Raw genomic sequence first — 12,567 nt, forward strand, 5'->3', positions numbered from 1 at the left:
AAACCCAATAAGCCTTCCGCCAAAGATAAACTCACCCCTCCCTAAACCTATGTCCTCCGCTTCCCAAGTACCATTTTCAAGGTGCCTGCTCTGCCTAATGGATGCCCCTTTGTGAGGAGGTTTCCTAGCAGTGTCAGTAAGGGCAACTTACTTCTCACAGCTTGTGCACATGGACTGGCCATTGGCCTTTGTTTCTCTTGATGGGTTATTTGAGCTTGAAGACATTGGTCCTGCCATTACATTTTTATTTGATGTTCTTGCTTAGTTAGTAATGTGTGAGTACAGATGTGTTTGTTTTATCCATGATTACTGATCCAGTTGTTGTGGTTATTATGATGTGTTCTTGGAACCAGTTAGACAGGACAAGGGGAAATGTAGGATGGATGTCTATGTGGGTTAACATCCTGATGGGGCAGACATTCTTTTGGGAGACCTGTTAAGTGGTAAATATTTCAGCTTGGGTTGGCCACTGGCGACATCATTTAGGTTACACTACCCCCTATGATGTAGGTTGGATATGTGTTTGATATTTTGAAGTTAGATATTTGTTTCTCCACACATCGAAAGTGTCAACTTGTCATTCCTTTCTGTAGTTCTGGACGGACATGTGTCTATTTATCAGAGTGTACCTTACAGCTACTTTATCTAGATGTGTGCCACATGCTGCTAGTGCTGTGTTTGTTTTCCCATGTTGCACCTACCCATTGCCTACACATGCATGTCACTTGGTTCTGCTATTGTTTGTCCCTTGATATACTTCAGTTCACACGTCCAGTGCACATAACGTTTGTCAGGCATGTGCAAAACTGTACTGTGCATAAGGCCCCCACCTTTTCAGAGTTCCCCGTGTTTGAGAAATAGCTATTCTGCACAGAGGGTTTCCATTGTGCCTTTGAAATTATTCTCCCACAGATTCTATGTACTTCCATTGACTAACATTGCCTTTTCATGTGGGTAATGTGTGAAGGTCTAATATAGACTTTTACAGATAAGGTGTACATCACAACACAACCTGAGGTGTGTGCAATCAAGTGAGTGTGTCACATTCACTATATCAACTTGGTTATAGTTGGAGTGACAATGCCTCATGGTAGTTAGAGTCAGTTCAATGCCACTTGAGCAAAACTTGAGTAATGGTAACCTGCATGAGTAATGAACTTCAGCAGTGACATTGCAGACAGGAGAGAATGGGCAAATGGAGGGTAGCATCTTGGTTATAGTTGGAGTGACAAGGGCTCATGGTAGTTGTAGTCAGTTCAATGTCCGTTGAGCAACACTTGAGTAATGGTAACCTGCATTATAAGTAGGGGTGGGCGGAGCTTGTTGAGTTACCAAAAATCTCTGGCAAATTCCATGGAGTTCCTCGAACGAGCGCATTTCCACTCACACCTAGTTAATAGTGCCAGCATGAGGACAGTTACACCTATGGGAGGTCGGTTTCCACTCTTTCTTTCAGAAAGCCGACTAAAGCAAGCACTGCAGTGTGAATAGTAATAGCCATTCATCCGCCGGCACCCTTCTCTAGCGCACTGCAGTCAGTCAGGCAGAATGCAGCAGAGAAACAACCCTAATATACGATACTCACAGAATTCTAAAAGATGCACCAAAATGGAAGCGTTGGCAGCTGCAAGTACTCAATTCTGCAGTCAGTCAGGCAGAATGCAGCAGAGAAACAACCCTAATATACGATACTCACAGAATTCTAAAAGATGCACCAAAATGGAAGCGTTGGCAGCTGCAAGTACTCAATTCTGGGCACAGTGTGTCTCCGGCATTGAGGACAGGTCAACAAGTCCGCTTTGCAATGTCTAAATTCCCATCACTGAGGTCTGACACTGGGCCCGATCCTGAAACAGTTAATTTAATAATTCCCAGTCCGCAGGTAGCACAGCAACGCAATCCAGTCTGGCGGTTTGGCAGTGCTTCCGGGAGGTGCAGGTATTATGTAAAAACAGTGCCTAGTAAGCACAGTTCATCCCTGGAGCACATTCTTACCCAAAATTATATGAGTGTTGGTTCACAGCCAGCACCCTGGGTGGTGAGTAATGGTATACTATAGACTTTTACAGATAAGGTGTACATCACAACACAACCTGAGGTGTGTGCAATCAAGTGAGTGTGTCACATTCACTATATCAACTTGGTTATAGTTGGAGTGACAATGCCTCATGGTAGTTAGAGTCAGTTCAATGCCACTTGAGCAAAACTTGAGTAATGGTAACCTGCATGAGTAATGAACTTCAGCAGTGACATTGCAGACAGGAGAGAATGGGCAAATGGAGGGTAGCATCTTGGTTATAGTTGGAGTGACAAGGGCTCATGGTAGTTGTAGTCAGTTCAATGTCCGTTGAGCAACACTTGAGTAATGGTAACCTGCATTATAAGTAGGGGTGGGCGGAGCTTGTTGAGTTACCAAAAATCTCTGGCAAATTCCATGGAGTTCCTCGAACGAGCGCATTTCCACTCACACCTAGTTAATAGTGCCAGCATGAGGACAGTTAGCCCTATGGGAGGTCGGTTCCCACTCTTTCTTTCAGAAAGCCGACTAAAGCAAGCACTGCAGTGTGAATAGTAATAGCCATTCATCCGCCGGCACCCTTCTCTAGCGCACTGCAGTCAGTCAGGCAGAATGCAGCAGAGAAATAACCCTAATATACGATACTCACAGAATTCTAAAAGATGCACCAAAATGGAAGCGTTGGCAGCTGCAAGTACTCAATTCTGGGCACAGTGTGTCTCCAGCATTGAGGACAGGTCAACAAGTCCGCTTTGCAATGTCTAAATTCCCATCACTGAGGTTTGACACTGGGCCCGATCCTGAAACAGTTAATTTAATAATTCCCAGTCCGCAGGTAGCACAGCAACGCAATCCAGTCTGGCGGTTTGGCAGTGCTTCCGGGAGGTGCAAGTATTATGTAAAAACAGTGCCTAGTAAGCACAGTTCATCCCTGGAGCACATTCTTACCCAAAAGTATATGAGTGTTGGTTCACAGCCAGCACCCTGGGTGGTGAGTAATGGTATACTGGGTGACTGAGCAAAAGATTTAGGACAGAGACATGTCAGAATCTGCTAGGAAAGACTGCATGGTGACTGATGGTGGTAAATCAGACTGGACATCTTCCCAGTGAATGGTAGCAGCCTTGGCACCCTGGTGCGAGAGAGGGAAGTGGAAGGGGTCGTGATCAAAGAGCGGACAGGCTGACCCCCAAAAACTGGATAGCTGCAAGGGACAATCTGGCCGCATACCCATGATGGCCGACGAGGGTATCCTACAGATGTATTTGTGATGATTGATAAGAAACAATCCTAGACTGGGTTCCTGTATATGTGTCAATTACTTGAGAACCCCATCTCCCTTACCTGGTCCATGATGATACGTCGTTTTGCAGAGTAGTCAAAGGCAACAGGTAGTTGTGTGACTTACTGCCAATTTTGACCACAACAGACTAGTTTCTGAGGGTGGTTGAGGAGGTGAGCAGTGGCAGGAAGTGCACAATAGGCTCAATCAATCAATCAATCAATCAATCAAGGACATTTATAGAGCGCACTACTTACCCAGAGGGTCTCAAGGCGCTTGGGGGGGGGGTGGGTGCTGCTACTGCTCGAACAGCCAGGTCTTGAGCTTCTTCCTGAAGGAGAGGTGGTCTTGGGTCAGGCGCAGGTCGGTCGGGAGGGAGTTCCAGGTCTTGGCCGCCAGGTGGGAGAAGGACCTTCCTCCTGTTGTCGTTCTTCGGATGCGGGGGACGGCGGCGAGGGCGTGACTTGCTGATCGGAGGTGGCGTTTGGGAGCGTAGAAGTTGATGCGGTTGTTGAGGTAGCTCGGGCCTTGATCGTGTAGGGCTTTGTGTGCGTGGGTGAGGAGACGGAAGGTGATTCTCTTGTTGACGGGGAGCCAGTGCAGGTCTCTCAGATGTCCGGAGATGTGGCTGCGTCGGGGGATGTCGAGGATGAGTCTGGCTGAGGTGTTCTGGATCCGATGGAGTCTCTTCTGGAGCTTGGCGGTGGTTCCGGCATAGAGGGCGTTGCCGTAGTCCAGTCGGCTGGTGACGAGGGCCTGGGTGACCGTCTTCCTGGTCTCGGTGGGGATCCACCGGAAGATCTTCCGTAGCATGCGCAGGATGTTGAAGCATGACGAGGAGACGGCGTTGACTTGTCTGGTCATGGAGAGGGAGGAGTCCAGGATGAAGCCCAGGTTGCGTGCGTGGTCTGTCGGTGTGGGTGCGGTGCCCAGGGCGGGGGGCCACCAGGAGTCGTCCCAGGCGGAGGGCGAGGAGCCCAGGATGAGGACTTCCGTCTTGTCTGAGTTCAGTTTCAGGCGGCTGGTCGTCATCCACTCGGCTACATCTTTCATCCCTTCGTGAAGGTTGGCTCTGGAAGCGGCGGGGTCGTTGGTCAGTGAGAGGATCAGCTGGGTGTCATCGGCGTAGGAGATGATGTTCAGGTTGTGTTGGCGTGCGATGGGCGCGAGGGGGCTCATGTAGACGTTGAAGAGGGTGGGGCTCAGCGAGGATCCTTGAGAGACGCCGCAGATGACTTCGGTGGCCTCTGACTTGTACGGTGGTAGACGGACTCTCTGTGTTCTTCCGTCGAGGAAGGAGACGATCCATTCCAGTGCCTTCTCCTGAATTACGACGTTGCTGAGGCGCTGCACTAGGGTGCGGTGGCAGACAGTGTCGAATGCCGCGGTTAGGTCTAGGAGGATGAGGGCCGCTGTTTCTCCGTTGTCCATCAGGGCTCGGATGTCATCGGTGGCAGCGATGAGGGCGGTCTCGGTGCTGTGGTTGGCTCGGAAGCCAGACTGTGAGGGGTCGAGGGATCCATTCGTCTCGAGGAAGGCGGCCAGCTGTTTGTTGACGGTCTTCTCGATGACTTTGGCTGGAAACGGGAGGAGCGAGATGGGGCGGTAGTTCTTGAGTTCGGTGGGGTCCGCTGTTGGTAGAAGAGCAGTAGAGGTGAGTAGAGGTGCGTTTTCCGCCTTATATGGCTCCCTTATCACCATCTCCGATAAAGTGGTTTGACTACCAGGGTAACTCCGTCTGTGAAGCAACTTGTAATTGGCCAGGCATTTTCAGTGGTGGTCCGAGTCTCCCACAGCCTCATTGGCCCACTCTATAGCTGCAGTCAGAGTTGGCTGGCAGTGCCAGTGGTTCGGCAGTGGCCTTCAGAAGGCCAATCCTCTTAAATCATAATACAGCTATCGGACTGCAGAGCTCACTGTACATGGACTGCCAACGCTGGTACAGTGGTCCATGGGAAGACCAAACTCGTAATAAGGCCCTAAATCACATCTGTGTCTGGAAATTGATTTAAAGAAGGTGAGCTTGAACCTGCCAAAATGGTCAAAAGTCAGACAGTCAAACTGTTGGTGTACGTCAGTATGGAGAAGTTCAGTACAATTTCTGCCTGTTGTGATCAGGACTGGGGACTATGGTCTGCTATTCTCCCTTCTGGGTGAGGGGACATAACAAAGGAGGATCAAGACAACTTCCCTAGAGCCTAGAGCACCATTATTTGCCTTCTGCCAAGCCCAGAGGACTCAGTGAGGATGTGGAGAGAGCCTGGAGGGGTGAGGTGCAATTGGGATCCTGTCAAGTGGTTCCCTAAAGTGAAGTATTTGATTCTGGTCAAATCAGGAACTTACTGCATGTCCAGAGGAGTGCTGTGGACACCTGTGGCCTCCCGCAGCATTTGCAAAACTTCTTACCACCTGGCCTGCTGTATTGCGACTCGTACTAGAGCAGGAAAGACTGATCAGCAAACCACAGAGCTTCTGGGTGAATTTGCGCTGATGGCAGCACTATGGTGCTGAAAATTTTTGATTATTCAATACAAAATCATGGCTCTTCTAAGACTCAAACCCACTAGCGGGGCCTAGCATCAATATTGCCTCACATGATTGGGGAAGAACTTAGTCAGTAGACAGTTTAGTAGGGCTCAGGAACTTATCAAACAACGATTGTGCATATTATATTTTGTTGTGCTGCATTTGAGTTTATCTTTGTATAAAAATACTACTATTTTCATAAAAGCAAGTATCTGGCATGACATCCATGTATTGGAATTGCCATGCATATGTTGAGTTTTTTGCCCGTGTAAACCTTGCACCTACCTCCTCAGAGAAGTCTTGGACCGCACAACCCGCACTACTGCTGACAGTCAAGTGGTAATAGGGTTGTTCTTGGCCCAGTTCATCAGAGCCCAAAGAAGTCTGGGCCCCGAAATAGCAGGAGCAAAAGGCATCAACCCCCATCTTCGGGCCAAGTAGCTCCTTGCCTCTCCACGGCCACCGGATATGGGTCTTACAGATGAACATCTTAGTTTCTTCAGTAGCCTCAGCATGCTCATTTCATATGAACAATCTTCAGAAGGTTCTTCCTTGTATGGAAGATGATGGTATATTCTCATCTATCTCAGCTCTGGGTCAATTGTGACTCAATTACTGCAATCCCATAACTTGGGTTTTGACAAATATCTGCTCCATCAGCTCCTAACTCTTTAAAGCAAGCAGCTGGATTATTAGTTGTGGTGGCTGTATTTAGATATCCCTCCCCGATTGTGAAATATTAGAGGCTTCCTGTAAATTCCAGGAGGGCATTTAGAATCAACTGTTAAGGGCATCATTCCATAATGTAAGACTCCTTGACAACATTTCTGCACTCAAGGCAGTGCTGGTATGTGCAGAATCGAGATGCGCACTCCCAATTATGGGGCCGATTTAGAGTTTGGTGGAGATGGTACTCAAGCAAAACTGCAATAGGGTACAGAGACTACAGCGTCTCCATCGCTGACATAATCAGTGCATGGCCCAACACAGTAAGGGCCGTTGGAGGTTTGGCCATTTGACTACACATCTAATTTAGAGTAGGTGGGTGGTCCAATGGCCAGATTTCACTGCTCGTCGCCGCTGGGAAAAACCTGGCAGGTATTAGTAGTGAAAGCTGCAAAAGGACCCCCACATCATGGAAGACAACTCCTATGGTGTGGAGGAGGCCTTTAGTTATTATAATTTCAAAAACAAAATCCCTCATTGGGATTTTGTTTTTGGAAAATACAAAAACATGTTAATAATTTGACAGATGGTACAGTGATGTTGACAGCACTGTCTGTAAACTTTTAATATATCGACAGGAACCGCCATCATGGTGGATCCTGCCAATGGGCCAGCGGACATCTCTAATTTTGGAGTACACTTACTTCCTCAGGGTGATAGACTGTTTTATTCTTTCACCCTGACAAAGTAAATAATGTATTTCAAAGTCTAAATCAGGATCACTGGGGCATATTATCAAGAAACGGCGTAAAAATTATCGCCGTTTTAGCGGCAGAAAACTGCTGCTAAAGCGGCGCTAATGGGCTTGATAATATGCCCTTGAGAATTCCCATAGAAGCCCATATTCTGGTGTCAACATGGGCTTCTATTGGAATTCTCGATGGCATATTATCAAGCCCATTATCACCGATTTAACGGTAGTTTTCTGCCGCTAAAAAGGCAAAAATTTTAACACAGTGCTTGATAATATGCCCCACTGTTTTTAAACTTCCTTGAATTAGGAACGCCAGAATTGGAGGGCAGTGTTTTTCGATACTTGCCTGCACTTTGTGAAACACATTCCTTCCCCACCTCTGAAAAGTGCTCTCTTTTTTCAGGAAGGGTTTAAAGACCAGGGCCGGACTGGGAACTAAAACTTGCCCTGGCAAAGTGCTCGGCCGGCCTCCGGGGGGAGGTTGGGGGTGCGACCGAGCTCTTTGCCGGTCCGGTTTTCGGCCGATTTTGTTACAGGGCCGATTTTGCAGCTATGCTGCAAAAATGGCCCTGTAACAAAACAGTCCCCAGGGGACCAAAACCGGCCCCCACCCTTGCGGCGCACCGGGGGATTGCCCGGTGCCCGCAACGGTCAGTCCGGGCCTGTTAAAGACCCTTTTTGACTGACCACTGTAAGTTGTGCCATTGTTCAGTATGTTAGTCTTTGATATATCATTGTTATCATCTGCCATATTTATTCTACTTCCAAGTGCCAAGAAACCCTATTGGTGCATGTGTGCTTTAATTCATTTCTACTGACATAACATACCAAAGGGGATATCATTGGTTTTGGTTACCACCACTCTACAATACACTGATATGCATGTTCTCCCTAGTTGGTCTTTCCATAATACAGGGTGTATTTTGTGTGCTATTTCTCCTTAGTGTGCTTGTTAGAGACCTGCCAACAGGTAACCATTGGGGAATGTGCCTCGTTACAAATAAATAACATATATCTCACTGACAATAATGATGCTAAACTTCTCAAACCTTCCTTCCTTAATTTTTTTCTGTAAAATGATTAAATATAAACTAGAGATACATGTTCATTCGAGAGAAAACTGCATTTAAATTATATTAAATGTGTATGCCTAACTACCTATGCCCAGAATAGCAATGATGTGGTGTAATTCACAGTAATCGGAAAGAAGTGTTGCCAGCTCTTTAGCAACACATTTTACAGTGTGGATTCCATTTTTTAATATTACTGGATATAAGCATTTCTTTTAATTCACAGCACAGCGGAGGGTAAAAAGAAAAATATTAGATGAGTCTTCTACAGGGCACGAAACGCAAACAAAGCAGCTCTGGCACCATGGTTACCCAATCTTTTCTTGTCTTATTGATTTTGTTTCATTACTTTGAAAATATTTGGCTGTAAGCCGTTGCAGATATACAGATGATTTATCTTATAAACAATTAAAATATACTGAATTGAAAGCTAATTAAGTTTATTAAAGTATAACCTTTTAGCAGCATACATCGGTCTCTTATTACTCTTGTAGACATTTGAGATATACTTTTCTAAATTACTGTCCTGAATTAACAATTATGTCTGTTGATTTTTTGAGACGATAATGTCACGGTTAATAAAGAAATGACTTGTGTAAGTTGTGTTTCCGTCTTTAAGTCTCTTCAGTCCCTCATATTCATACGGCATCATTTACACTGGTAGTTTCAACATAATTTGATTTGTTTAAAAATTAGGTCATTTGTTAAGGAAGTAAACATAAAACATCTTTCAACTTTAATTCGCATTAGTGGTGTCTCAAGCATTTGTCAAGACATTGATCTAAAGTACCAAACTTTCTGCATGGTTATTTCATCCTATACAATATGTTCAAAACAGTTGTATTATCTTTACAGATTTGTTCAGGTTACTCATACAAGTAATTTAAGAGTATGTGTCCGATTCAGAGTGCGGAGTACGGTTTGTGTCCCATTAAGGAGATTGAGTTTTGTAAAAAAATTTCTCGCCTTCACGTCCTTGTCTTCCATATTTAGAGATGCCAGCTCGCCCTACAGACATCTCTATAAATTGGCAAGAACCGCTGTCATGCCCTGTCAATGTGTTAAAAGTTAGAGGGATAGAACTGTCAAGATAATGGACATTTCTTAAATGTTAACATGGCTTTGGTTTTATTAAGAACAAGCTCCCAAAGCCGCGCTGTCCCAATGGCAAAGCCAGAGTAGGCCCTGTTGCTGAGATGATGAAGGTTTGCTCGCCTGGGGGGGGGGTTGTTATGTTTGGCAGAGAGAGTGCTCTGCAGCCGCAGCCCATGCAGGTAAGAGGGGCGGGAGGGTGGGGCCAAATGGTTAGGGATTTCAACAGACCATGATGGGGGGAAATTATTTATTTATTTAATTTCCCGTGATAGTCGTATGTCAAATTCCCCCCAACCCGTCCCCCCTTTATCTGCACGGGCCACTCCTGCTGCTCCGTCACTGTTGTGACTGAGAACCCTGCCTGCCAAACTGTAAATCAGGTCCTATGCTTTCATAAAGTTGTGAAGCTGACATTTTGCAAGCTGTTCATGCTCTTTACACAAGGATCAAGGGAATATGCCACTTTTGTGAATATGTTGGCCTCCATTATGAATAGGCCGGATTTCTCGCAATTGACTCTGCCTCCTTGAGTTACTTAGGCTAAGGTACTGGTAAGTCAGAAGGAAGGGGGGTTGGTAAATTAAAATTGACGACAAGTGGAATCTTGAGGTTCTGATGGGAAGCAAGGGATTATCAGGGGAGTATATAATGTCAGATCCTGTCTCTTCTAAAATTCTTCATTTAGCCTTAGATTTTCACCCAGTGATTACGACTCCTTACAAAGATTTCTTTAGATGAAACTAAACAGCTCTGTTGTGTCCCAGGTGATCTCCAACGAACTCAAATCGAGCCAATAACTGCCATTTCTGGTGCTATGGGAATTAAAAGGCCTTTTGCAGTGAAGAATTTATGTTCATGAATGATAGATGTTTATGGGTTTATAGACATGTTGGCAAGAAAACAAATTTGCCTGACTATGTTAATAATGCAGATTTCTGCACCGGAAATGAAGTGACTGGGAGTATAGGATAGTACATTGTGAAAATGCTATTGTGTGGGCCAGTGAGATACCTCTGGGACCAGTTGCAGCCCTCCTGTGTGGTCACTGAACCAGGCACTGGGGTTCTGTGTTTTCAAGTACAATATGGTTTCGATAGACCTGCTGCTCCGCTCCTTGCCTCCAGCAATTTTCAGGCAACAAAATAAGGTCAAGATAACTCTGGTGATTGATGGACCTGCTGCAGAGAGATTGAAGTTTTGTCTAATGGATGTTTTTGACTCATAATAAAGTCTGTGGTCGGAATCACGGCAAGCCACAATGAAACAAGGGATGTTTTTAAACATACATGCAACGTGTGCCAGGCACCATGCATTCCCTGTCACACGGGGTATGGATGTTTGGGGGGGCACCACACGTGCCCCCAGGGCTTCATGGCGGGAGCCCATGGGGGAAGGGAGCCCGGCAAGGGGTCCCCAATGTCCCTTTCCGACAACCAGAAAAGGCTGTCGGAAAGGGGCATCGTAATCCCTATGGCTGTGCCTACTCAGGCAGGGCCCCTATAGTAGGGAATACGATCGGCCAGAAGCATCAGTCGATCCCTCTGACCAATGCGGTCCGACCAAACATATCATAATGCTGCGGTCGGACCTCTCTGCTGGATGTCAGTTGGACTTCCACCGACGGCCTGTCGGTGGCTGGTCGACTGGCATCCTAATGAGTCCAAATATAAATAGGTCAGTGCAGTAAGGCTTCTGTTAGAGAGGCCTTTTTGTTACTTGCAGTTTATAAGTTTAAATCCGAATACAGAACAGTAAACTATTAACTATCATCAAAGAGCTGCGTTCAATTTGCAAGGTATAGATTAGAGAGCTATGATTTTTTCCCACAGTCTTCATTTATCCTAATGTTGCAAAAAGTGTTCACTTGGGTAGAAATAATTTATTAATAGTAAAGCCAACCCCCATCTGTGGTTTTAAATTCTGAGTTTGTGCATCTCCAGACCAAGCATTATTAAACCACACTGGCTACCAGCAGCAATGACTTCTGACTCCTACTCCTTGTAGCCCTCTGTCTGATGTAACATTTCCTATACACTGATTTAAACACTTACGATTCATTGCCTCTGTGTAATGTGTATGTGATGTAAAGTGCTCAGATACTTTACACTGGAATGAGTGGTGCTATAGAAAACAGAAATGCATGACAGAGAGAGTGATTAAGGAGTCTTTGGGGCACAGTTAAAGGGTGGTTGTTGGAAAGTTTGTAATTGGTAGGGGTAAGTATGCACCTACCACTAGTAACAGGGCTACCAGCATGGCATTGGGCCCAGTAAAGGTCTCAATAAATGAGCCCCTTGCTCAACCCTTAGTAACTGACAATGATCAGTCAGGCCTGACTTAGGAGACAGGAGTGCAAAGCATTTGAAAACACGAATACACCAAACAAGCAGGACACAACACGCAATAAAAATCCCACATCCATTTATTATGATAGGAAATATTTTCATGAACAAATAGACACCAGAACAATATAAATTCAACGTAGCGGACAGGAGATAAGAATTTTATACTACTTTACAGTGATTAAAAACATATAGCCCCACACTGGGACATCTGGTAGCACTTTGCCAGGCGCTTCTTTTTGTTTGACGAAAGAACATCTGCGGTCCATAAAAATACCCAAATATTTATAAATATTATAGTGAGATGTTGGTTAAATTTTTGTTTTGTTAAGGAACCACATGCCACATGGCCTTTTTTGCTTCCCGAAAGATATTGTTTTTGTTTTGGACAGGTTCAATTCCAAGAAGTTTCTTATGGTGTAGGGAAGCAGTTCATCAAGAAGCCTTTGTAGGTCCACTTTGGTATGACTTAGTAACACGGAGTCGTCTGCATAGAGCAGGTTGCTGATGCGGGTTCCATCTAGTTGAGGGGGATGGCAGTTGATACTGTCTAGTGATGGAGATAGATCTGATATGAACAACTTAAAATGAAGTGGAGCCAGCACACAGCCTTGTTTTACGCCAGAGTTGGTTCTGATTTTTCTGGTTATGTGAGAGCCTTCGCCCAGCTTAATTCTGATCCAGGTTTCCGAATGGAGATGGGCGATTGCGTTTAACAGGGTCAGGGTAAGGGGTTTGTCCCAGGACTTTAATTTTTGCCAAAGTAGGGCCCAGGGTACGCTGTCAAAACCCGCTTTATAATCAACAAAACAGCA

This window comes from Lissotriton helveticus, chromosome 4_1, assembly GCF_964261635.1.
Source record: "Lissotriton helveticus chromosome 4_1, aLisHel1.1, whole genome shotgun sequence".
Taxonomy (NCBI): Eukaryota; Metazoa; Chordata; class Amphibia; order Caudata; family Salamandridae; genus Lissotriton; species Lissotriton helveticus.